General features: G+C 40.3%; 11 non-coding genes and 1 pseudogene across 11 annotated transcripts; 4 read left to right on the plus strand and 8 right to left on the minus strand.

The window, feature by feature from the left end:
* The first annotated feature begins 2,679 nt into the window (after positions 1-2,679).
* On the plus strand, positions 2,680-2,798 carry LOC130661714 (5S ribosomal RNA). Its single transcript, XR_008988892.1, has one exon. It is a non-coding gene; the product is annotated as a 5S ribosomal RNA (ribosomal RNA).
* A 350-nt stretch (positions 2,799-3,148) lies between these two features.
* On the minus strand, positions 3,149-3,313 carry LOC130659981 (U1 spliceosomal RNA). Its single transcript, XR_008987183.1, has one exon. It is a non-coding gene; the product is annotated as a U1 spliceosomal RNA (small nuclear RNA).
* Positions 3,314-3,498: 185 nt separating this feature from the next.
* On the minus strand, positions 3,499-3,703 carry LOC130661518 (U2 spliceosomal RNA; annotated as a pseudogene).
* Positions 3,704-8,568: 4,865 nt separating this feature from the next.
* Positions 8,569-8,687, plus strand: LOC130661716 (5S ribosomal RNA). Its single transcript, XR_008988893.1, has one exon. It is a non-coding gene; the product is annotated as a 5S ribosomal RNA (ribosomal RNA).
* Positions 8,688-9,037: 350 nt separating this feature from the next.
* LOC130659982 (U1 spliceosomal RNA) lies at positions 9,038-9,202 on the minus strand. Its single transcript, XR_008987185.1, has one exon. It is a non-coding gene; the product is annotated as a U1 spliceosomal RNA (small nuclear RNA).
* Positions 9,203-9,387: 185 nt separating this feature from the next.
* On the minus strand, positions 9,388-9,579 carry LOC130661028 (U2 spliceosomal RNA). The gene has a single exon (XR_008988224.1). It is a non-coding gene; the product is annotated as a U2 spliceosomal RNA (small nuclear RNA).
* Positions 9,580-14,444: 4,865 nt separating this feature from the next.
* LOC130661717 (5S ribosomal RNA) lies at positions 14,445-14,563 on the plus strand. The gene has a single exon (XR_008988894.1). It is a non-coding gene; the product is annotated as a 5S ribosomal RNA (ribosomal RNA).
* Positions 14,564-14,913: 350 nt separating this feature from the next.
* On the minus strand, positions 14,914-15,078 carry LOC130659983 (U1 spliceosomal RNA). The gene has a single exon (XR_008987186.1). It is a non-coding gene; the product is annotated as a U1 spliceosomal RNA (small nuclear RNA).
* A 185-nt stretch (positions 15,079-15,263) lies between these two features.
* Positions 15,264-15,455, minus strand: LOC130661030 (U2 spliceosomal RNA). Its single transcript, XR_008988225.1, has one exon. It is a non-coding gene; the product is annotated as a U2 spliceosomal RNA (small nuclear RNA).
* Positions 15,456-20,320: 4,865 nt separating this feature from the next.
* LOC130661718 (5S ribosomal RNA) lies at positions 20,321-20,439 on the plus strand. The gene has a single exon (XR_008988895.1). It is a non-coding gene; the product is annotated as a 5S ribosomal RNA (ribosomal RNA).
* Positions 20,440-20,789: 350 nt separating this feature from the next.
* Positions 20,790-20,954, minus strand: LOC130659984 (U1 spliceosomal RNA). The gene has a single exon (XR_008987187.1). It is a non-coding gene; the product is annotated as a U1 spliceosomal RNA (small nuclear RNA).
* A 185-nt stretch (positions 20,955-21,139) lies between these two features.
* LOC130661031 (U2 spliceosomal RNA) lies at positions 21,140-21,331 on the minus strand. The gene has a single exon (XR_008988226.1). It is a non-coding gene; the product is annotated as a U2 spliceosomal RNA (small nuclear RNA).
* Between the last annotated feature and the right edge of the window lie 1,968 nt (positions 21,332-23,299).

Below are 23,299 nucleotides of genomic sequence, written 5' to 3' on the forward strand. Positions count from 1 at the left end.
TTTTCACTCCTCCAGTAGCTGGTGCGCTTTTCCTCGCAGCTTTAGTGGCGAGTTGTTTTCGTGGAGCCTTTCCTCCAGTAGATTTACGTGCAGTTTGCTTTGTACGAGCCATATTTTAAGAAGTCGATGTAGTACGGATACACAAGACGGTCTAAAATGCACTATCGCGCCAAAGTTTTATTTCTCATATTGATTGACAGCTAAGGTTCAAAACAAACCATTTAATTGGTGCTAAGAAAGTAATTTCTGATTGGCTGCATAATGACATTACGCTCATTACTTTAACATTTTTATAAAATCTGTGTTTTTTGGCTACGGGAAAACGGCTGTATCTTCTGATACACAAAAGCTTTTGACTTTTTTTTTTTTTAGTAAGTAGCAGAAGGTTTGGCGAATTCCAACGATGCCAAATTTATTGCCTTACTGAAACATTAAGACCACGAATTTTTAAAAAAACTACAGTTTTACTTAAAAAAATGTACAAAATGTTCGGAACATTTTGTAATGACGCAACTCTATTGGTTAATTAGGGTGTTTCCACGAGCAGTAGGTAATTTTATGGCCTCTTTTTAAAGCTGTCTGAATTCTGTTAACTCAAACGTTGTTTTTGTACTCGTTCTGTACGCAACTATATCAATATGTCTGGACGCGGAAAAGGAGGTAAAGGATTGGGAAAAGGAGGTGCTAAACGTCACCGAAAAATTCTTCGTGATAACATTCAGGGAATCACAAAACCTGCTATTCGACGTCTTGCTCGACGAGGTGGTGTCAAACGTATCTCTGGCCTTATCTATGAGGAAACCAGAGGTGTACTGAAGGTTTTCTTAGAGAATGTTATTCGTGATGCTGTAACCTACACAGAGCACGCTAAACGCAAGACCGTTACCGCTATGGATGTTGTTTATGCCTTAAAACGTCAAGGAAGAACTCTTTACGGATTCGGAGGTTAAGCGTTGTCATTGCTCAACAAAAACGGCTATTTTTATAGCCACAAATCTTTTAAAACATTACTTTGTGCACGCTTCCAAATTACACAATGTGTAAAGTCTTGTCACAGTTACATTTATTGCTATACGATACTATGTCATATATGACACAAAAAAAATTTAGAAATACTTTGTAGGGTTAATTTGCCTGGGAGTGTTTCCGTGAAAAGCTGGGTTAAGTTAAATGTAAGCAATAACATGGATCAATGTACTTGTCTTTTCTGCAAGTACAGCTAATAATACGTATGAAAAGTGAAGCTAATCCACACACACACATGGGGAAGTATTTTAAATGTAGGCTAGTGTTCTTAAGCACATTATTTAGAAGTTTTATTAACTTCGGTTAACTTGTAGTGACGCCAAGTAAATGTTTTTTTAAAGATGTGTGGTCTTAAAAAAGACCGTTTGTGTTTGGTAGACGTTGGTTTACTTGCTGCTTGTGTATTTTGTGACGGCTTTTGTTCCTTCACTGACTGCGTGTTTTGCAAGTTCTCCAGGCAAGAGAAGACGTACTGCGGTTTGAATTTCACGAGAAGAGATGGTCGACTTTTTGTTTTGAAGAGCCAAACGCGAAGCTTCGGAAGCAATGCGCTCAAAGATGTCGTTGACAAATGAGTTCATGATGCTCATAGCTTTGCTTGAAACTCCGACATCTGGGTGAACTTGTTTCAAAACATTGTAGATGTAAATAGCATAACTTTCCTTTCTCTTTCTCTTGCGTTTCTTTTCACCAGTTCCACCAATCTTTCCTCCTTTTTTGCCGGCTCTTTTTTCACCTTTCTTGGCTACTTTAGGTGCCTGTTTTCCTCCTTTAGCTGCTGCGTCAGACATGGTTAAAAATTTTTGCTACTTAACTTGTAAATAAGCATTAAACTGCAAGTCAAAACTTTTTGTTTATAAGTAAAAAAATCGGATCGAATTCGATCCGAAAACGCCGATACGCAATTTAATTGGTTAAAAAAAAAATCTTTTGTTTAATACTTAATTATGATTGGTTAAAAAAACATGATTTCGATCCTATTTTTATGATGAAAAAACGAGTAAAGTTTATTTCGTTAACACTTACGTTAAATATTCGTACGTTTTTGTATTAACTTACAAATCAAATCGCAGTTATGTCTGGACGTGGAAAAGGTGGAAAAGCTAAGGCTAAAGCCAAGACAAGATCCTCAAGAGCTGGACTTCAATTTCCAGTCGGTAGAGTGCATAGATTCCTTCGTAGAGGGCACTATGCTAACCGAATTGGATCTGGAGCACCAGTTTACTTAGCAGCCGTCTTGGAATATTTATCTGCTGAGATATTGGAGTTGGCTGGTAACGCAGCAAGAGACAACAAAAAAGCTAGGATTATTCCAAGACATTTACAATTGGCTGTTCGTAATGATGAAGAATTAAACAAACTTTTGAGCGGTGTAACCATTGCAGCTGGTGGTGTTTTGCCAAACATTCAAGCTGTCTTACTCCCAAAGAAGAACGACAAAGGACAGAAGAAGTAAACCGCTACACTCAGAAAACAACGGCTATTTTTATAGCCACACATCTTTAAAAAAACATTGTTTTTTTCACAAAACTATAACCTTAAAGTCTAATAGATAATCCATGCATACGCCTTGTCCTAAGTAACTCAAAGAAATTAAATAAAAAAATTTGATCACAACGTCAAAATAAATTGCACGTATTTGCCCCTACTAATGTCTACGGCCATACCACGATGAACACACCCGTTCTCGTCTGATCACGGAAGTTAAGCATCGTCGGGCCGGGATAGTACTTGGATGGGGGACCGCCTGGGAACTCCCGGTGTCGTAGGCTTTTCATTTTCATTTGTTGCCTTTTCATTTCAATGGTGCTGTGATATATTTCTTGTTATAACAATTAAGGAACGTGGCGGTTGTTGAAAGTGTTTCCTATGACATTTTCCTACGACATTTTCAGGTGATAGTACGAGAAAAAAGAGCTTTCAAATGCATACAAACTCGATCTATTGCCGATCATCCAATAACCCTGACGGAATGGCAAATAAAATAAAATTCCGCCGCCTTCCGAGGACTTATATCGCAATCACGTTTCGTAACAGCCAAGCGAGGTTTTACCTTAGCGTTTAAGTCACCACCGACATTTGGCCGCGCAACTTTTCTAAGCTCATTCATTTTGACTTAAGGAGGGGGCGAGCGCGGACGCAGGCCCCCACTACCAGAAATTGTACGGTCGAGTTACTGACGTTTGCAGTAATCGCAGAGGTCAGCCCAAGCGTAGTGCAATGCAAGAGCCTCACTCTGGAAGAAAACCCTCATTGATCAGTCTTTACTTCCCCGTCAGGTAAGTATGAGTTGGAACTGCACCGTAGCATGAGGGTACCCTTCAAAGTTTGTTAATGCTTGTGGCTTGAGTGTGTTATAAACTGCCGTGTCGCGGGGCATAGGCTGTATTCTCCCCCAGTGTACGCGTTTTGTTCCCGCCGTAGACTATGCAGAGTGCCGTCGGAAAGAGGACTGCTATTATTCTTTTATTGCTTATGTGGGCCGCCATCGGTAATAGTGCAACACCAAGGCAACCCGTGGTCACGGCGTGAATGAATCCACCTCCATGACCCAAGGCCAAAAATCAGATTAATAAATCAGATTAATATACTGACCATTCAGAGAATGGCCTACCAGATATTAAACTGATAAGAACAGATACTACACTTGATCTTAGCCATTAGGCCGAGAAGCGATAAAGAACAAGCGTTGCCATGATAGGCATCGTCCACACACCGTAACTGCTTGTGGAGCATGTCACGTTACTGTAAAGCTTACAACTGTCACCGCGTACGGATGGACGGCGACATAGTAAAAATCACGGCTGTTGATTTAGCCGTAGGATGGAGAGCGACTGTAGCGAGTGGATGGTAACTTACATGAATGCTAACAAAGGCGACGATACTAAGTGCGTGATATTACTTTCCAATATGACTGCGTACATTCCGTTTATCAACGCATTACGCCAGAACGTGCGCGCGCGTTACACAGTAGACCATGCAGCCGAAATGCGACAGTGCGACCCTGCCAGGAGTCGAACCTGGAATCCCCTGATTCGTAGTCAGATGCCTTATCCATTGGGCCACAGGGCGATGCTTATGACTTCGCCCCATCGTTATTTTGGCTTGCGCATTCGTTTTACTTACGACAGAATTCTTCGTGTTTGTAGCCATGAAAGAAAGGGACTTCTGTGAGTGAATTTTTTTACTGTGGTCTAATAAAAAAGTCGAAACGCAGTGCCCAATATATGAATTGCTCCTAATAGCCGGAAACAGGCCGTGTCGATGATGTAGGCCGACATACGCAACGCAAACCAAAGAACGCTTTATGAAAATCCTAACACGGGCGCGGAAGAAGCCCAAATTAACAGAGTAGATGTAATGCTGAAGACCTCAAACTCCAGCAGCTTCTCTTTCAGACTATTGCGTCGTGCTACAAATAAAAATTAACATGCTTTCGCATAGTCGCGGCTCCCAAAACGGACATTATACGATGTACAGAAACACACATTTCTGTTTTCGCGCCAAATCAATTCCCGGGAGTGGTACTTTTACGTCCGCATACTTCGCACCGTCTTAAATTATATCTCATTTACACGGTAATGTTTAGTATACTTCTACTGTGATAACAAGCATCGTTTATCGTTGGATTGTTGTAAGAAAACATTAAAAATGAGTGAAGCAGCTTCTCCAAAGAAAATCGCACCCAAGAAGAAACCTGCTGCAAAGAAGACAGCTGATCACCCTAAATATGTGGACATGATCAAGGCTGCTATCGCTACCCTAAAGGAACGCGGTGGTTCATCTCGCCAAGCTATTACAAAATATATTCATGCAAATTACAAAGTTGCTGAAAACTCAGATCATCATCTGAAAATGGCTCTTAAACGAGGAGTAACATCAGGCGATTTGATTCAAACTAAAGGCACTGGTGCTTCTGGATCATTCAAGCTAGGTCAGGTAAAAAAAGAAAAACCTAAGAAAAAGGCCGCAGCAAAAAAGCCAACGGCAAAGAAGCCTACTGCAAAGAAAAGTACACCAAAAAAGAAGCCAGCAAAGAAGAGCACGCCAAAGAAAGCAGCAAAGAAGCCTGCCACAAAGAAAGCCTCGGCTAAGAAACCAGCAGCTAAGAAACCCACAAAGAAGCCTGTTGCTAAAAAACCTGCAGCAAAGAAGGTCAAAAAGACTCCCAAAAAGGCAGCAAAGAAGACCGCAAAAAAATAATTTGTGTGTATCTGGCTATTACATTAACAAACGGCTATTTTTATAGCCACACATTTACAAAAAAACATTATCTTGGTACAAAGTTAAACTTGTTTAAGTCACTTAAACAGTTAAAAAAGAGTAATTTTAAGATTAGATTCCCTAAGTTTAAGTATTTTCGTTTTTAAATTTCTTATTTTCTTGCTTTTACTTTTCTTGCCCTTCATATTTTTAACATTGTCAAACTTTATGTAGCATAAAATTTTTATGTAGCATAAAATTTAAACAGAAAGCAGAACAAAGTTTGATATAAAAAGCTAGCCGTAATATTTTTTATGGATGTGTGGCTATAAAAATAGCCGTTTTTTGTTTGGTAAGATGCTTAGGCACGTTCCCCACGAATTCTTCTTGCCAACTGGATGTCTTTAGGCATGATTGTAACTCGTTTTGCGTGAATGGCACACAAGTTAGTATCCTCGAACAAGCCAACAAGGTACGCTTCAGAAGCCTCTTGCAGAGCCATAACGGCTGTGCTCTGGAATCGCAGATCTGTTTTGAAGTCCTGAGCAATTTCTCGCACAAGACGCTGGAAAGGCAACTTGCGGATCAAGAGCTCGGTTGACTTCTGGTATCTTCTGATTTCTCTGAGAGCAACTGTACCAGGTCTGTAACGATGTGGTTTTTTCACTCCTCCAGTAGCTGGTGCGCTTTTCCTCGCAGCTTTAGTGGCGAGTTGTTTTCGTGGAGCCTTTCCTCCAGTAGATTTACGTGCAGTTTGCTTTGTACGAGCCATATTTTAAGAAGTCGATGTAGTACGGATACACAAGACGGTCTAAAATGCACTATCGCGCCAAAGTTTTATTTCTCATATTGATTGACAGCTAAGGTTCAAAACAAACCATTTGATTGGTGCTAAGAAAGTAATTTCTGATTGGCTGCATAATGACATTACGCTCATTACTTTAACATTTTTATAAAATCTGTGTTTTTTGGCTACGGGAAAACGGCTGTATCTTCTGATACACAAAAGCTTTTGACTTTTTTTTTTTTTAGTAAGTAGCAGAAGGTTTGGCGAATTCCAACGATGCCAAATTTATTGCCTTACTGAAACATTAAGACCACGAATTTTTAAAAAAACTACAGTTTTACTTAAAAAAATGTACAAAATGTTCGGAACATTTTGTAATGACGCAACTCTATTGGTTAATTAGGGTGTTTCCACGAGCAGTAGGTAATTTTATGGCCTCTTTTTAAAGCTGTCTGAATTCTGTTAACTCAAACGTTGTTTTTGTACTCGTTCTGTACGCAACTATATCAATATGTCTGGACGCGGAAAAGGAGGTAAAGGATTGGGAAAAGGAGGTGCTAAACGTCACCGAAAAATTCTTCGTGATAACATTCAGGGAATCACAAAACCTGCTATTCGACGTCTTGCTCGACGAGGTGGTGTCAAACGTATCTCTGGCCTTATCTATGAGGAAACCAGAGGTGTACTGAAGGTTTTCTTAGAGAATGTTATTCGTGATGCTGTAACCTACACAGAGCACGCTAAACGCAAGACCGTTACCGCTATGGATGTTGTTTATGCCTTAAAACGTCAAGGAAGAACTCTTTACGGATTCGGAGGTTAAGCGTTGTCATTGCTCAACAAAAACGGCTATTTTTATAGCCACAAATCTTTTAAAACATTACTTTGTGCACGCTTCCAAATTACACAATGTGTAAAGTCTTGTCACAGTTACATTTATTGCTATACGATACTATGTCATATATGACACAAAAAAAATTTAGAAATACTTTGTAGGGTTAATTTGCCTGGGAGTGTTTCCGTGAAAAGCTGGGTTAAGTTAAATGTAAGCAATAACATGGATCAATGTACTTGTCTTTTCTGCAAGTACAGCTAATAATACGTATGAAAAGTGAAGCTAATCCACACACACACATGGGGAAGTATTTTAAATGTAGGCTAGTGTTCTTAAGCACATTATTTAGAAGTTTTATTAACTTCGGTTAACTTGTAGTGACGCCAAGTAAATGTTTTTTTAAAGATGTGTGGTCTTAAAAAAGACCGTTTGTGTTTGGTAGACGTTGGTTTACTTGCTGCTTGTGTATTTTGTGACGGCTTTTGTTCCTTCACTGACTGCGTGTTTTGCAAGTTCTCCAGGCAAGAGAAGACGTACTGCGGTTTGAATTTCACGAGAAGAGATGGTCGACTTTTTGTTTTGAAGAGCCAAACGCGAAGCTTCGGAAGCAATGCGCTCAAAGATGTCGTTGACAAATGAGTTCATGATGCTCATAGCTTTGCTTGAAACTCCGACATCTGGGTGAACTTGTTTCAAAACATTGTAGATGTAAATAGCATAACTTTCCTTTCTCTTTCTCTTGCGTTTCTTTTCACCAGTTCCACCAATCTTTCCTCCTTTTTTGCCGGCTCTTTTTTCACCTTTCTTGGCTACTTTAGGTGCCTGTTTTCCTCCTTTAGCTGCTGCGTCAGACATGGTTAAAAATTTTTGCTACTTAACTTGTAAATAAGCATTAAACTGCAAGTCAAAACTTTTTGTTTATAAGTAAAAAAATCGGATCGAATTCGATCCGAAAACGCCGATACGCAATTTAATTGGTTAAAAAAAAAATCTTTTGTTTAATACTTAATTATGATTGGTTAAAAAAACATGATTTCGATCCTATTTTTATGATGAAAAAACGAGTAAAGTTTATTTCGTTAACACTTACGTTAAATATTCGTACGTTTTTGTATTAACTTACAAATCAAATCGCAGTTATGTCTGGACGTGGAAAAGGTGGAAAAGCTAAGGCTAAAGCCAAGACAAGATCCTCAAGAGCTGGACTTCAATTTCCAGTCGGTAGAGTGCATAGATTCCTTCGTAGAGGGCACTATGCTAACCGAATTGGATCTGGAGCACCAGTTTACTTAGCAGCCGTCTTGGAATATTTATCTGCTGAGATATTGGAGTTGGCTGGTAACGCAGCAAGAGACAACAAAAAAGCTAGGATTATTCCAAGACATTTACAATTGGCTGTTCGTAATGATGAAGAATTAAACAAACTTTTGAGCGGTGTAACCATTGCAGCTGGTGGTGTTTTGCCAAACATTCAAGCTGTCTTACTCCCAAAGAAGAACGACAAAGGACAGAAGAAGTAAACCGCTACACTCAGAAAACAACGGCTATTTTTATAGCCACACATCTTTAAAAAAACATTGTTTTTTTCACAAAACTATAACCTTAAAGTCTAATAGATAATCCATGCATACGCCTTGTCCTAAGTAACTCAAAGAAATTAAATAAAAAAATTTGATCACAACGTCAAAATAAATTGCACGTATTTGCCCCTACTAATGTCTACGGCCATACCACGATGAACACACCCGTTCTCGTCTGATCACGGAAGTTAAGCATCGTCGGGCCGGGATAGTACTTGGATGGGGGACCGCCTGGGAACTCCCGGTGTCGTAGGCTTTTCATTTTCATTTGTTGCCTTTTCATTTCAATGGTGCTGTGATATATTTCTTGTTATAACAATTAAGGAACGTGGCGGTTGTTGAAAGTGTTTCCTATGACATTTTCCTACGACATTTTCAGGTGATAGTACGAGAAAAAAGAGCTTTCAAATGCATACAAACTCGATCTATTGCCGATCATCCAATAACCCTGACGGAATGGCAAATAAAATAAAATTCCGCCGCCTTCCGAGGACTTATATCGCAATCACGTTTCGTAACAGCCAAGCGAGGTTTTACCTTAGCGTTTAAGTCACCACCGACATTTGGCCGCGCAACTTTTCTAAGCTCATTCATTTTGACTTAAGGAGGGGGCGAGCGCGGACGCAGGCCCCCACTACCAGAAATTGTACGGTCGAGTTACTGACGTTTGCAGTAATCGCAGAGGTCAGCCCAAGCGTAGTGCAATGCAAGAGCCTCACTCTGGAAGAAAACCCTCATTGATCAGTCTTTACTTCCCCGTCAGGTAAGTATGAGTTGGAACTGCACCGTAGCATGAGGGTACCCTTCAAAGTTTGTTAATGCTTGTGGCTTGAGTGTGTTATAAACTGCCGTGTCGCGGGGCATAGGCTGTATTCTCCCCCAGTGTACGCGTTTTGTTCCCGCCGTAGACTATGCAGAGTGCCGTCGGAAAGAGGACTGCTATTATTCTTTTATTGCTTATGTGGGCCGCCATCGGTAATAGTGCAACACCAAGGCAACCCGTGGTCACGGCGTGAATGAATCCACCTCCATGACCCAAGGCCAAAAATCAGATTAATATACTGACCATTCAGAGAATGGCCTACCAGATATTAAACTGATAAGAACAGATACTACACTTGATCTTAGCCATTAGGCCGAGAAGCGATAAAGAACAAGCGTTGCCATGATAGGCATCGTCCACACACCGTAACTGCTTGTGGAGCATGTCACGTTACTGTAAAGCTTACAACTGTCACCGCGTACGGATGGACGGCGACATAGTAAAAATCACGGCTGTTGATTTAGCCGTAGGATGGAGAGCGACTGTAGCGAGTGGATGGTAACTTACATGAATGCTAACAAAGGCGACGATACTAAGTGCGTGATATTACTTTCCAATATGACTGCGTACATTCCGTTTATCAACGCATTACGCCAGAACGTGCGCGCGCGTTACACAGTAGACCATGCAGCCGAAATGCGACAGTGCGACCCTGCCAGGAGTCGAACCTGGAATCCCCTGATTCGTAGTCAGATGCCTTATCCATTGGGCCACAGGGCGATGCTTATGACTTCGCCCCATCGTTATTTTGGCTTGCGCATTCGTTTTACTTACGACAGAATTCTTCGTGTTTGTAGCCATGAAAGAAAGGGACTTCTGTGAGTGAATTTTTTTACTGTGGTCTAATAAAAAAGTCGAAACGCAGTGCCCAATATATGAATTGCTCCTAATAGCCGGAAACAGGCCGTGTCGATGATGTAGGCCGACATACGCAACGCAAACCAAAGAACGCTTTATGAAAATCCTAACACGGGCGCGGAAGAAGCCCAAATTAACAGAGTAGATGTAATGCTGAAGACCTCAAACTCCAGCAGCTTCTCTTTCAGACTATTGCGTCGTGCTACAAATAAAAATTAACATGCTTTCGCATAGTCGCGGCTCCCAAAACGGACATTATACGATGTACAGAAACACACATTTCTGTTTTCGCGCCAAATCAATTCCCGGGAGTGGTACTTTTACGTCCGCATACTTCGCACCGTCTTAAATTATATCTCATTTACACGGTAATGTTTAGTATACTTCTACTGTGATAACAAGCATCGTTTATCGTTGGATTGTTGTAAGAAAACATTAAAAATGAGTGAAGCAGCTTCTCCAAAGAAAATCGCACCCAAGAAGAAACCTGCTGCAAAGAAGACAGCTGATCACCCTAAATATGTGGACATGATCAAGGCTGCTATCGCTACCCTAAAGGAACGCGGTGGTTCATCTCGCCAAGCTATTACAAAATATATTCATGCAAATTACAAAGTTGCTGAAAACTCAGATCATCATCTGAAAATGGCTCTTAAACGAGGAGTAACATCAGGCGATTTGATTCAAACTAAAGGCACTGGTGCTTCTGGATCATTCAAGCTAGGTCAGGTAAAAAAAGAAAAACCTAAGAAAAAGGCCGCAGCAAAAAAGCCAACGGCAAAGAAGCCTACTGCAAAGAAAAGTACACCAAAAAAGAAGCCAGCAAAGAAGAGCACGCCAAAGAAAGCAGCAAAGAAGCCTGCCACAAAGAAAGCCTCGGCTAAGAAACCAGCAGCTAAGAAACCCACAAAGAAGCCTGTTGCTAAAAAACCTGCAGCAAAGAAGGTCAAAAAGACTCCCAAAAAGGCAGCAAAGAAGACCGCAAAAAAATAATTTGTGTGTATCTGGCTATTACATTAACAAACGGCTATTTTTATAGCCACACATTTACAAAAAAACATTATCTTGGTACAAAGTTAAACTTGTTTAAGTCACTTAAACAGTTAAAAAAGAGTAATTTTAAGATTAGATTCCCTAAGTTTAAGTATTTTCGTTTTTAAATTTCTTATTTTCTTGCTTTTACTTTTCTTGCCCTTCATATTTTTAACATTGTCAAACTTTATGTAGCATAAAATTTTTATGTAGCATAAAATTTAAACAGAAAGCAGAACAAAGTTTGATATAAAAAGCTAGCCGTAATATTTTTTATGGATGTGTGGCTATAAAAATAGCCGTTTTTTGTTTGGTAAGATGCTTAGGCACGTTCCCCACGAATTCTTCTTGCCAACTGGATGTCTTTAGGCATGATTGTAACTCGTTTTGCGTGAATGGCACACAAGTTAGTATCCTCGAACAAGCCAACAAGGTACGCTTCAGAAGCCTCTTGCAGAGCCATAACGGCTGTGCTCTGGAATCGCAGATCTGTTTTGAAGTCCTGAGCAATTTCTCGCACAAGACGCTGGAAAGGCAACTTGCGGATCAAGAGCTCGGTTGACTTCTGGTATCTTCTGATTTCTCTGAGAGCAACTGTACCAGGTCTGTAACGATGTGGTTTTTTCACTCCTCCAGTAGCTGGTGCGCTTTTCCTCGCAGCTTTAGTGGCGAGTTGTTTTCGTGGAGCCTTTCCTCCAGTAGATTTACGTGCAGTTTGCTTTGTACGAGCCATATTTTAAGAAGTCGATGTAGTACGGATACACAAGACGGTCTAAAATGCACTATCGCGCCAAAGTTTTATTTCTCATATTGATTGACAGCTAAGGTTCAAAACAAACCATTTGATTGGTGCTAAGAAAGTAATTTCTGATTGGCTGCATAATGACATTACGCTCATTACTTTAACATTTTTATAAAATCTGTGTTTTTTGGCTACGGGAAAACGGCTGTATCTTCTGATACACAAAAGCTTTTGACTTTTTTTTTTTTTAGTAAGTAGCAGAAGGTTTGGCGAATTCCAACGATGCCAAATTTATTGCCTTACTGAAACATTAAGACCACGAATTTTTAAAAAAACTACAGTTTTACTTAAAAAAATGTACAAAATGTTCGGAACATTTTGTAATGACGCAACTCTATTGGTTAATTAGGGTGTTTCCACGAGCAGTAGGTAATTTTATGGCCTCTTTTTAAAGCTGTCTGAATTCTGTTAACTCAAACGTTGTTTTTGTACTCGTTCTGTACGCAACTATATCAATATGTCTGGACGCGGAAAAGGAGGTAAAGGATTGGGAAAAGGAGGTGCTAAACGTCACCGAAAAATTCTTCGTGATAACATTCAGGGAATCACAAAACCTGCTATTCGACGTCTTGCTCGACGAGGTGGTGTCAAACGTATCTCTGGCCTTATCTATGAGGAAACCAGAGGTGTACTGAAGGTTTTCTTAGAGAATGTTATTCGTGATGCTGTAACCTACACAGAGCACGCTAAACGCAAGACCGTTACCGCTATGGATGTTGTTTATGCCTTAAAACGTCAAGGAAGAACTCTTTACGGATTCGGAGGTTAAGCGTTGTCATTGCTCAACAAAAACGGCTATTTTTATAGCCACAAATCTTTTAAAACATTACTTTGTGCACGCTTCCAAATTACACAATGTGTAAAGTCTTGTCACAGTTACATTTATTGCTATACGATACTATGTCATATATGACACAAAAAAAATTTAGAAATACTTTGTAGGGTTAATTTGCCTGGGAGTGTTTCCGTGAAAAGCTGGGTTAAGTTAAATGTAAGCAATAACATGGATCAATGTACTTGTCTTTTCTGCAAGTACAGCTAATAATACGTATGAAAAGTGAAGCTAATCCACACACACACATGGGGAAGTATTTTAAATGTAGGCTAGTGTTCTTAAGCACATTATTTAGAAGTTTTATTAACTTCGGTTAACTTGTAGTGACGCCAAGTAAATGTTTTTTTAAAGATGTGTGGTCTTAAAAAAGACCGTTTGTGTTTGGTAGACGTTGGTTTACTTGCTGCTTGTGTATTTTGTGACGGCTTTTGTTCCTTCACTGACTGCGTGTTTTGCAAGTTCTCCAGGCAAGAGAAGACGTACTGCGGTTTGAATTTCACGAGAAGAGATGGTCGACTTTTTGTTTTGAAGAGCCAAACGCGAAGCTTCGGAAGCAATGCGCTCAAAGATGTCGTTGACAAATGAGTTCATGATGCTCATAGCTTTGCTTGAAACTCCGACATCTGGGTGAACTTGTTTCAAAACATTGTAGATGTAAATAGCATAACTTTCCTTTCTCTTTCTCTTGCGTTTCTTTTCACCAGTTCCACCAATCTTTCCTCCTTTTTTGCCGGCTCTTTTTTCACCTTTCTTGGCTACTTTAGGTGCCTGTTTTCCTCCTTTAGCTGCTGCGTCAGACATGGTTAAAAATTTTTGCTACTTAACTTGTAAATAAGCATTAAACTGCAAGTCAAAACTTTTTGTTTATAAGTAAAAAAATCGGATCGAATTCGATCCGAAAACGCCGATACGCAATTTAATTGGTTAAAAAAAAAATCTTTTGTTTAATACTTAATTATGATTGGTTAAAAAAACATGATTTCGATCCTATTTTTATGATGAAAAAACGAGTAAAGTTTATTTCGTTAACACTTACGTTAAATATTCGTACGTTTTTGTATTAACTTACAAATCAAATCGCAGTTATGTCTGGACGTGGAAAAGGTGGAAAAGCTAAGGCTAAAGCCAAGACAAGATCCTCAAGAGCTGGACTTCAATTTCCAGTCGGTAGAGTGCATAGATTCCTTCGTAGAGGGCACTATGCTAACCGAATTGGATCTGGAGCACCAGTTTACTTAGCAGCCGTCTTGGAATATTTATCTGCTGAGATATTGGAGTTGGCTGGTAACGCAGCAAGAGACAACAAAAAAGCTAGGATTATTCCAAGACATTTACAATTGGCTGTTCGTAATGATGAAGAATTAAACAAACTTTTGAGCGGTGTAACCATTGCAGCTGGTGGTGTTTTGCCAAACATTCAAGCTGTCTTACTCCCAAAGAAGAACGACAAAGGACAGAAGAAGTAAACCGCTACACTCAGAAAACAACGGCTATTTTTATAGCCACACATCTTTAAAAAAACATTGTTTTTTTCACAAAACTATAACCTTAAAGTCTAATAGATAATCCATGCATACGCCTTGTCCTAAGTAACTCAAAGAAATTAAATAAAAAAATTTGATCACAACGTCAAAATAAATTGCACGTATTTGCCCCTACTAATGTCTACGGCCATACCACGATGAACACACCCGTTCTCGTCTGATCACGGAAGTTAAGCATCGTCGGGCCGGGATAGTACTTGGATGGGGGACCGCCTGGGAACTCCCGGTGTCGTAGGCTTTTCATTTTCATTTGTTGCCTTTTCATTTCAATGGTGCTGTGATATATTTCTTGTTATAACAATTAAGGAACGTGGCGGTTGTTGAAAGTGTTTCCTATGACATTTTCCTACGACATTTTCAGGTGATAGTACGAGAAAAAAGAGCTTTCAAATGCATACAAACTCGATCTATTGCCGATCATCCAATAACCCTGACGGAATGGCAAATAAAATAAAATTCCGCCGCCTTCCGAGGACTTATATCGCAATCACGTTTCGTAACAGCCAAGCGAGGTTTTACCTTAGCGTTTAAGTCACCACCGACATTTGGCCGCGCAACTTTTCTAAGCTCATTCATTTTGACTTAAGGAGGGGGCGAGCGCGGACGCAGGCCCCCACTACCAGAAATTGTACGGTCGAGTTACTGACGTTTGCAGTAATCGCAGAGGTCAGCCCAAGCGTAGTGCAATGCAAGAGCCTCACTCTGGAAGAAAACCCTCATTGATCAGTCTTTACTTCCCCGTCAGGTAAGTATGAGTTGGAACTGCACCGTAGCATGAGGGTACCCTTCAAAGTTTGTTAATGCTTGTGGCTTGAGTGTGTTATAAACTGCCGTGTCGCGGGGCATAGGCTGTATTCTCCCCCAGTGTACGCGTTTTGTTCCCGCCGTAGACTATGCAGAGTGCCGTCGGAAAGAGGACTGCTATTATTCTTTTATTGCTTATGTGGGCCGCCATCGGTAATAGTGCAACACCAAGGCAACCCGTGGTCACGGCGTGAATGAATCCACCTCCATGACCCAAGGCCAAAAATCAGATTAATATACTGACCATTCAGAGAATGGCCTACCAGATATTAAACTGATAAGAACAGATACTACACTTGATCTTAGCCATTAGGCCGAGAAGCGATAAAGAACAAGCGTTGCCATGATAGGCATCGTCCACACACCGTAACTGCTTGTGGAGCATGTCACGTTACTGTAAAGCTTACAACTGTCACCGCGTACGGATGGACGGCGACATAGTAAAAATCACGGCTGTTGATTTAGCCGTAGGATGGAGAGCGACTGTAGCGAGTGGATGGTAACTTACATGAATGCTAACAAAGGCGACGATACTAAGTGCGTGATATTACTTTCCAATATGACTGCGTACATTCCGTTTATCAACGCATTACGCCAGAACGTGCGCGCGCGTTACACAGTAGACCATGCAGCCGAAATGCGACAGTGCGACCCTGCCAGGAGTCGAACCTGGAATCCCCTGATTCGTAGTCAGATGCCTTATCCATTGGGCCACAGGGCGATGCTTATGACTTCGCCCCATCGTTATTTTGGCTTGCGCATTCGTTTTACTTACGACAGAATTCTTCGTGTTTGTAGCCATGAAAGAAAGGGACTTCTGTGAGTGAATTTTTTTACTGTGGTCTAATAAAAAAGTCGAAACGCAGTGCCCAATATATGAATTGCTCCTAATAGCCGGAAACAGGCCGTGTCGATGATGTAGGCCGACATACGCAACGCAAACCAAAGAACGCTTTATGAAAATCCTAACACGGGCGCGGAAGAAGCCCAAATTAACAGAGTAGATGTAATGCTGAAGACCTCAAACTCCAGCAGCTTCTCTTTCAGACTATTGCGTCGTGCTACAAATAAAAATTAACATGCTTTCGCATAGTCGCGGCTCCCAGAACGGACATTATACGATGTACAGAAACACACATTTCTGTTTTCGCGCCAAATCAATTCCCGGGAGTGGTACTTTTACGTCCGCATACTTCGCACCGTCTTAAATTATATCTCATTTACACGGTAATGTTTAGTATACTTCTACTGTGATAACAAGCATCGTTTATCGTTGGATTGTTGTAAGAAAACATTAAAAATGAGTGAAGCAGCTTCTCCAAAGAAAATCGCACCCAAGAAGAAACCTGCTGCAAAGAAGACAGCTGATCACCCTAAATATGTGGACATGATCAAGGCTGCTATCGCTACCCTAAAGGAACGCGGTGGTTCATCTCGCCAAGCTATTACAAAATATATTCATGCAAATTACAAAGTTGCTGAAAACTCAGATCATCATCTGAAAATGGCTCTTAAACGAGGAGTAACATCAGGCGATTTGATTCAAACTAAAGGCACTGGTGCTTCTGGATCATTCAAGCTAGGTCAGGTAAAAAAAGAAAAACCTAAGAAAAAGGCCGCAGCAAAAAAGCCAACGGCAAAGAAGCCTACTGCAAAGAAAAGTACACCAAAAAAGAAGCCAGCAAAGAAGAGCACGCCAAAGAAAGCAGCAAAGAAGCCTGCCACAAAGAAAGCCTCGGCTAAGAAACCAGCAGCTAAGAAACCCACAAAGAAGCCTGTTGCTAAAAAACCTGCAGCAAAGAAGGTCAAAAAGACTCCCAAAAAGGCAGCAAAGAAGACCGCAAAAAAATAATTTGTGTGTATCTGGCTATTACATTAACAAACGGCTATTTTTATAGCCACACATTTACAAAAAAACATTATCTTGGTACAAAGTTAAACTTGTTTAAGTCACTTAAACAGTTAAAAAAGAGTAATTTTAAGATTAGATTCCCTAAGTTTAAGTATTTTCGTTTTTAAATTTCTTATTTTCTTGCTTTTACTTTTCTTGCCCTTCATATTTTTAACATTGTCAAACTTTATGTAGCATAAAATTTTTATGTAGCATAAAATTTAAACAGAAAGCAGAACAAAGTTTGATATAAAAAGCTAGCCGTAATATTTTTTATGGATGTGTGGCTATAAAAATAGCCGTTTTTTGTTTGGTAAGATGCTTAGGCACGTTCCCCACGAATTCTTCTTGCCAACTGGATGTCTTTAGGCATGATTGTAACTCGTTTTGCGTGAATGGCACACAAGTTAGTATCCTCGAACAAGCCAACAAGGTACGCTTCAGAAGCCTCTTGCAGAGCCATAACGGCTGTGCTCTGGAATCGCAGATCTGTTTTGAAGTCCTGAGCAATTTCTCGCACAAGACGCTGGAAAGGCAACTTGCGGATCAAGAGCTCGGTTGACTTCTGGTATCTTCTGATTTCTCTGAGAGCAACTGTACCAGGTCTGTAACGATGTGGTTTTTTCACTCCTCCAGTAGCTGGTGCGCTTTTCCTCGCAGCTTTAGTGGCGAGTTGTTTTCGTGGAGCCTTTCCTCCAGTAGATTTACGTGCAGTTTGCTTTGTACGAGCCATATTTTAAGAAGTCGATGTAGTACGGATACACAAGACGGTCTAAAATGCACTATCGCGCCAAAGTTTTATTTCTCATATTGATTGACAGCTAAGGTTCAAAACAAACCATTTGATTGGTGCTAAGAAAGTAATTTCTGATTGGCTGCATAATGACATTACGCTCATTACTTTAACATTTTTATAAAATCTGTGTTTTTTGGCTACGGGAAAACGGCTGTATCTTCTGATACACAAAAGCTTTTGACTTTTTTTTTTTTTAGTAAGTAGCAGAAGGTTTGGCGAATTCCAACGATGCCAAATTTATTGCCTTACTGAAACATTAAGACCACGAATTTTTAAAAAAACTACAGTTTTACTTAAAAAAATGTACAAAATGTTCGGAACATTTTGTAATGACGCAACTCTATTGGTTAATTAGGGTGTTTCCACGAGCAGTAGGTAATTTTATGGCCTCTTTTTAAAGCTGTCTGAATTCTGTTAACTCAAACGTTGTTTTTGTACTCGTTCTGTACGCAACTATATCAATATGTCTGGACGCGGAAAAGGAGGTAAAGGATTGGGAAAAGGAGGTGCTAAACGTCACCGAAAAATTCTTCGTGATAACATTCAGGGAATCACAAAACCTGCTATTCGACGTCTTGCTCGACGAGGTGGTGTCAAACGTATCTCTGGCCTTATCTATGAGGAAACCAGAGGTGTACTGAAGGTTTTCTTAGAGAATGTTATTCGTGATGCTGTAACCTACACAGAGCACGCTAAACGCAAGACCGTTACCGCTATGGATGTTGTTTATGCCTTAAAACGTCAAGGAAGAACTCTTTACGGATTCGGAGGTTAAGCGTTGTCATTGCTCAACAAAAACGGCTATTTTTATAGCCACAAATCTTTTAAAACATTACTTTGTGCACGCTTCCAAATTACACAATGTGTAAAGTCTTGTCACAGTTACATTTATTGCTATACGATACTATGTCATATATGACACAAAAAAGATTTAGAAATACTTTGTAGGGTTAATTTGCCTGGGAGTGTTTCCGTGAAAAGCTGGGTTAAGTTAAATGTAAGCAATAACATGGATCAATGTACTTGTCTTTTCTGCAAGTACAGCTAATAATACGTATGAAAAGTGAAGCTAATCCACACACACACATGGGGAAGTATTTTAAATGTAGGCTAGTGTTCTTAAGCACATTATTTAGAAGTTTTATTAACTTCGGTTAACTTGTAGTGACGCCAAGTAAATGTTTTTTTAAAGATGTGTGGTCTTAAAAAAGACCGTTTGTGTTTGGTAGACGTTGGTTTACTTGCTGCTTGTGTATTTTGTGACGGCTTTTGTTCCTTCACTGACTGCGTGTTTTGCAAGTTCTCCAGGCAAGAGAAGACGTACTGCGGTTTGAATTTCACGAGAAGAGATGGTCGACTTTTTGTTTTGAAGAGCCAAACGCGAAGCTTCGGAAGCAATGCGCTCAAAGATGTCGTTGACAAATGAGTTCATGATGCTCATAGCTTTGCTTGAAACTCCGACATCTGGGTGAACTTGTTTCAAAACATTGTAGATGTAAATAGCATAACTTTCCTTTCTCTTTCTCTTGCGTTTCTTTTCACCAGTTCCACCAATCTTTCCTCCTTTTTTGCCGGCTCTTTTTTCACCTTTCTTGGCTACTTTAGGTGCCTGTTTTCCTCCTTTAGCTGCTGCGTCAGACATGGTTAAAAATTTTTGCTACTTAACTTGTAAATAAGCATTAAACTGCAAGTCAAAACTTTTTGTTTATAAGTAAAAAAATCGGATCGAATTCGATCCGAAAACGCCGATACGCAATTTAATTGGTTAAAAAAAAAATCTTTTGTTTAATACTTAATTATGATTGGTTAAAAAAACATGATTTCGATCCTATTTTTATGATGAAAAAACGAGTAAAGTTTATTTCGTTAACACTTACGTTAAATATTCGTACGTTTTTGTATTAACTTACAAATCAAATCGCAGTTATGTCTGGACGTGGAAAAGGTGGAAAAGCTAAGGCTAAAGCCAAGACAAGATCCTCAAGAGCTGGACTTCAATTTCCAGTCGGTAGAGTGCATAGATTCCTTCGTAGAGGGCACTATGCTAACCGAATTGGATCTGGAGCACCAGTTTACTTAGCAGCCGTCTTGGAATATTTATCTGCTGAGATATTGGAGTTGGCTGGTAACGCAGCAAGAGACAACAAAAAAGCTAGGATTATTCCAAGACATTTACAATTGGCTGTTCGTAATGATGAAGAATTAAACAAACTTTTGAGCGGTGTAACCATTGCAGCTGGTGGTGTTTTGCCAAACATTCAAGCTGTCTTACTCCCAAAGAAGAACGACAAAGGACAGAAGAAGTAAACCGCTACACTCAGAAAACAACGGCTATTTTTATAGCCACACATCTTTAAAAAAACATTGTTTTTTTCACAAAACTATAACCTTAAAGTCTAATAGATAATCCATGCATACGCCTTGTCCTAAGTAACTCAAAGAAATTAAATAAAAAAATTTGATCACAACGTCAAAATAAATTGCACGTATTTGCCCCTACTAATGTCTACGGCCATACCACGATGAACACACCCGTTCTCGTCTGATCACGGAAGTTAAGCATCGTCGGGCCGGGATAGTACTTGGATGGGGGACCGCCTGGGAACTCCCGGTGTCGTAGGCTTTTCATTTTCATTTGTTGCCTTTTCATTTCAATGGTGCTGTGATATATTTCTTGTTATAACAATTAAGGAACGTGGCGGTTGTTGAAAGTGTTTCCTATGACATTTTCCTACGACATTTTCAGGTGATAGTACGAGAAAAAAGAGCTTTCAAATGCATACAAACTCGATCTATTGCCGATCATCCAATAACCCTGACGGAATGGCAAATAAAATAAAATTCCGCCGCCTTCCGAGGACTTATATCGCAATCACGTTTCGTAACAGCCAAGCGAGGTTTTACCTTAGCGTTTAAGTCACCACCGACATTTGGCCGCGCAACTTTTCTAAGCTCATTCATTTTGACTTAAGGAGGGGGCGAGCGCGGACGCAGGCCCCCACTACCAGAAATTGTACGGTCGAGTTACTGACGTTTGCAGTAATCGCAGAGGTCAGCCCAAGCGTAGTGCAATGCAAGAGCCTCACTCTGGAAGAAAACCCTCATTGATCAGTCTTTACTTCCCCGTCAGGTAAGTATGAGTTGGAACTGCACCGTAGCATGAGGGTACCCTTCAAAGTTTGTTAATGCTTGTGGCTTGAGTGTGTTATAAACTGCCGTGTCGCGGGGCATAGGCTGTATTCTCCCCCAGTGTACGCGTTTTGTTCCCGCCGTAGACTATGCAGAGTGCCGTCGGAAAGAGGACTGCTATTATTCTTTTATTGCTTATGTGGGCCGCCATCGGTAATAGTGCAACACCAAGGCAACCCGTGGTCACGGCGTGAATGAATCCACCTCCATGACCCAAGGCCAAAAATCAGATTAATATACTGACCATTCAGAGAATGGCCTACCAGATATTAAACTGATAAGAACAGATACTACACTTGATCTTAGCCATTAGGCCGAGAAGCGATAAAGAACAAGCGTTGCCATGATAGGCATCGTCCACACACCGTAACTGCTTGTGGAGCATGTCACGTTACTGTAAAGCTTACAACTGTCACCGCGTACGGATGGACGGCGACATAGTAAAAATCACGGCTGTTGATTTAGCCGTAGGATGGAGAGCGACTGTAGCGAGTGGATGGTAACTTACATGAATGCTAACAAAGGCGACGATACTAAGTGCGTGATATTACTTTCCAATATGACTGCGTACATTCCGTTTATCAACGCATTACGCCAGAACGTGCGCGCGCGTTACACAGTAGACCATGCAGCCGAAATGCGACAGTGCGACCCTGCCAGGAGTCGAACCTGGAATCCCCTGATTCGTAGTCAGATGCCTTATCCATTGGGCCACAGGGCGATGCTTATGACTTCGCCCCATCGTTATTTTGGCTTGCGCATTCGTTTTACTTACGACAGAATTCTTCGTGTTTGTAGCCATGAAAGAAAGGGACTTCTGTGAGTGAATTTTTTTACTGTGGTCTAATAAAAAAGTCGAAACGCAGTGCCCAATATATGAATTGCTCCTAATAGCCGGAAACAGGCCGTGTCGATGATGTAGGCCGACATACGCAACGCAAACCAAAGAACGCTTTATGAAAATCCTAACACGGGCGCGGAAGAAGCCCAAATTAACAGAGTAGATGTAATGCTGAAGACCTCAAACTCCAGCAGCTTCTCTTTCAGACTATTGCGTCGTGCTACAAATAAAAATTAACATGCTTTCGCATAGTCGCGGCTCCCAAAACGGACATTATACGATGTACAGAAACACACATTTCTGTTTTCGCGCCAAATCAATTCCCGGGAGTGGTACTTTTACGTCCGCATACTTCGCACCGTCTTAAATTATATCTCATTTACACGGTAATGTTTAGTATACTTCTACTGTGATAACAAGCATCGTTTATCGTTGGATTGTTGTAAGAAAACATTAAAAATGAGTGAAGCAGCTTCTCCAAAGAAAATCGCACCCAAGAAGAAACCTGCTGCAAAGAAGACAGCTGATCACCCTAAATATGTGGACATGATCAAGGCTGCTATCGCTACCCTAAAGGAACGCGGTGGTTCATCTCGCCAAGCTATTACAAAATATATTCATGCAAATTACAAAGTTGCTGAAAACTCAGATCATCATCTGAAAATGGCTCTTAAACGAGGAGTAACATCAGGCGATTTGATTCAAACTAAAGGCACTGGTGCTTCTGGATCATTCAAGCTAGGTCAGGTAAAAAAAGAAAAACCTAAGAAAAAGGCCGCAGCAAAAAAGCCAACGGCAAAGAAGCCTACTGCAAAGAAAAGTACACCAAAAAAGAAGCCAGCAAAGAAGAGCACGCCAAAGAAAGCAGCAAAGAAGCCTGCCACAAAGAAAGCCTCGGCTAAGAAACCAGCAGCTAAGAAACCCACAAAGAAGCCTGTTGCTAAAAAACCTGCAGCAAAGAAGGTCAAAAAGACTCCCAAAAAGGCAGCAAAGAAGACCGCAAAAAAATAATTTGTGTGTATCTGGCTATTACATTAACAAACGGCTATTTTTATAGCCACACATTTACAAAAAAACATTATCTTGGTACAAAGTTAAACTTGTTTAAGTCACTTAAACAGTTAAAAAAGAGTAATTTTAAGATTAGATTCCCTAAGTTTAAGTATTTTCGTTTTTAAATTTCTTATTTTCTTGCTTTTACTTTTCTTGCCCTTCATATTTTTAACATTGTCAAACTTTATGTAGCATAAAATTTTTATGTAGCATAAAATTTAAACAGAAAGCAGAACAAAGTTTGATATAAAAAGCTAGCCGTAATATTTTTTATGGATGTGTGGCTATAAAAATAGCCGTTTTTTGTTTGGTAAGATGCTTAGGCACGTTCCCCACGAATTCTTCTTGCCAACTGGATGTCTTTAGGCATGATTGTAACTCGTTTTGCGTGAATGGCACA

The sequence above is a fragment of the Hydractinia symbiolongicarpus genome, chromosome 9, assembly GCF_029227915.1.
Source record: "Hydractinia symbiolongicarpus strain clone_291-10 chromosome 9, HSymV2.1, whole genome shotgun sequence".
Taxonomy (NCBI): domain Eukaryota; kingdom Metazoa; phylum Cnidaria; class Hydrozoa; order Anthoathecata; family Hydractiniidae; genus Hydractinia; species Hydractinia symbiolongicarpus.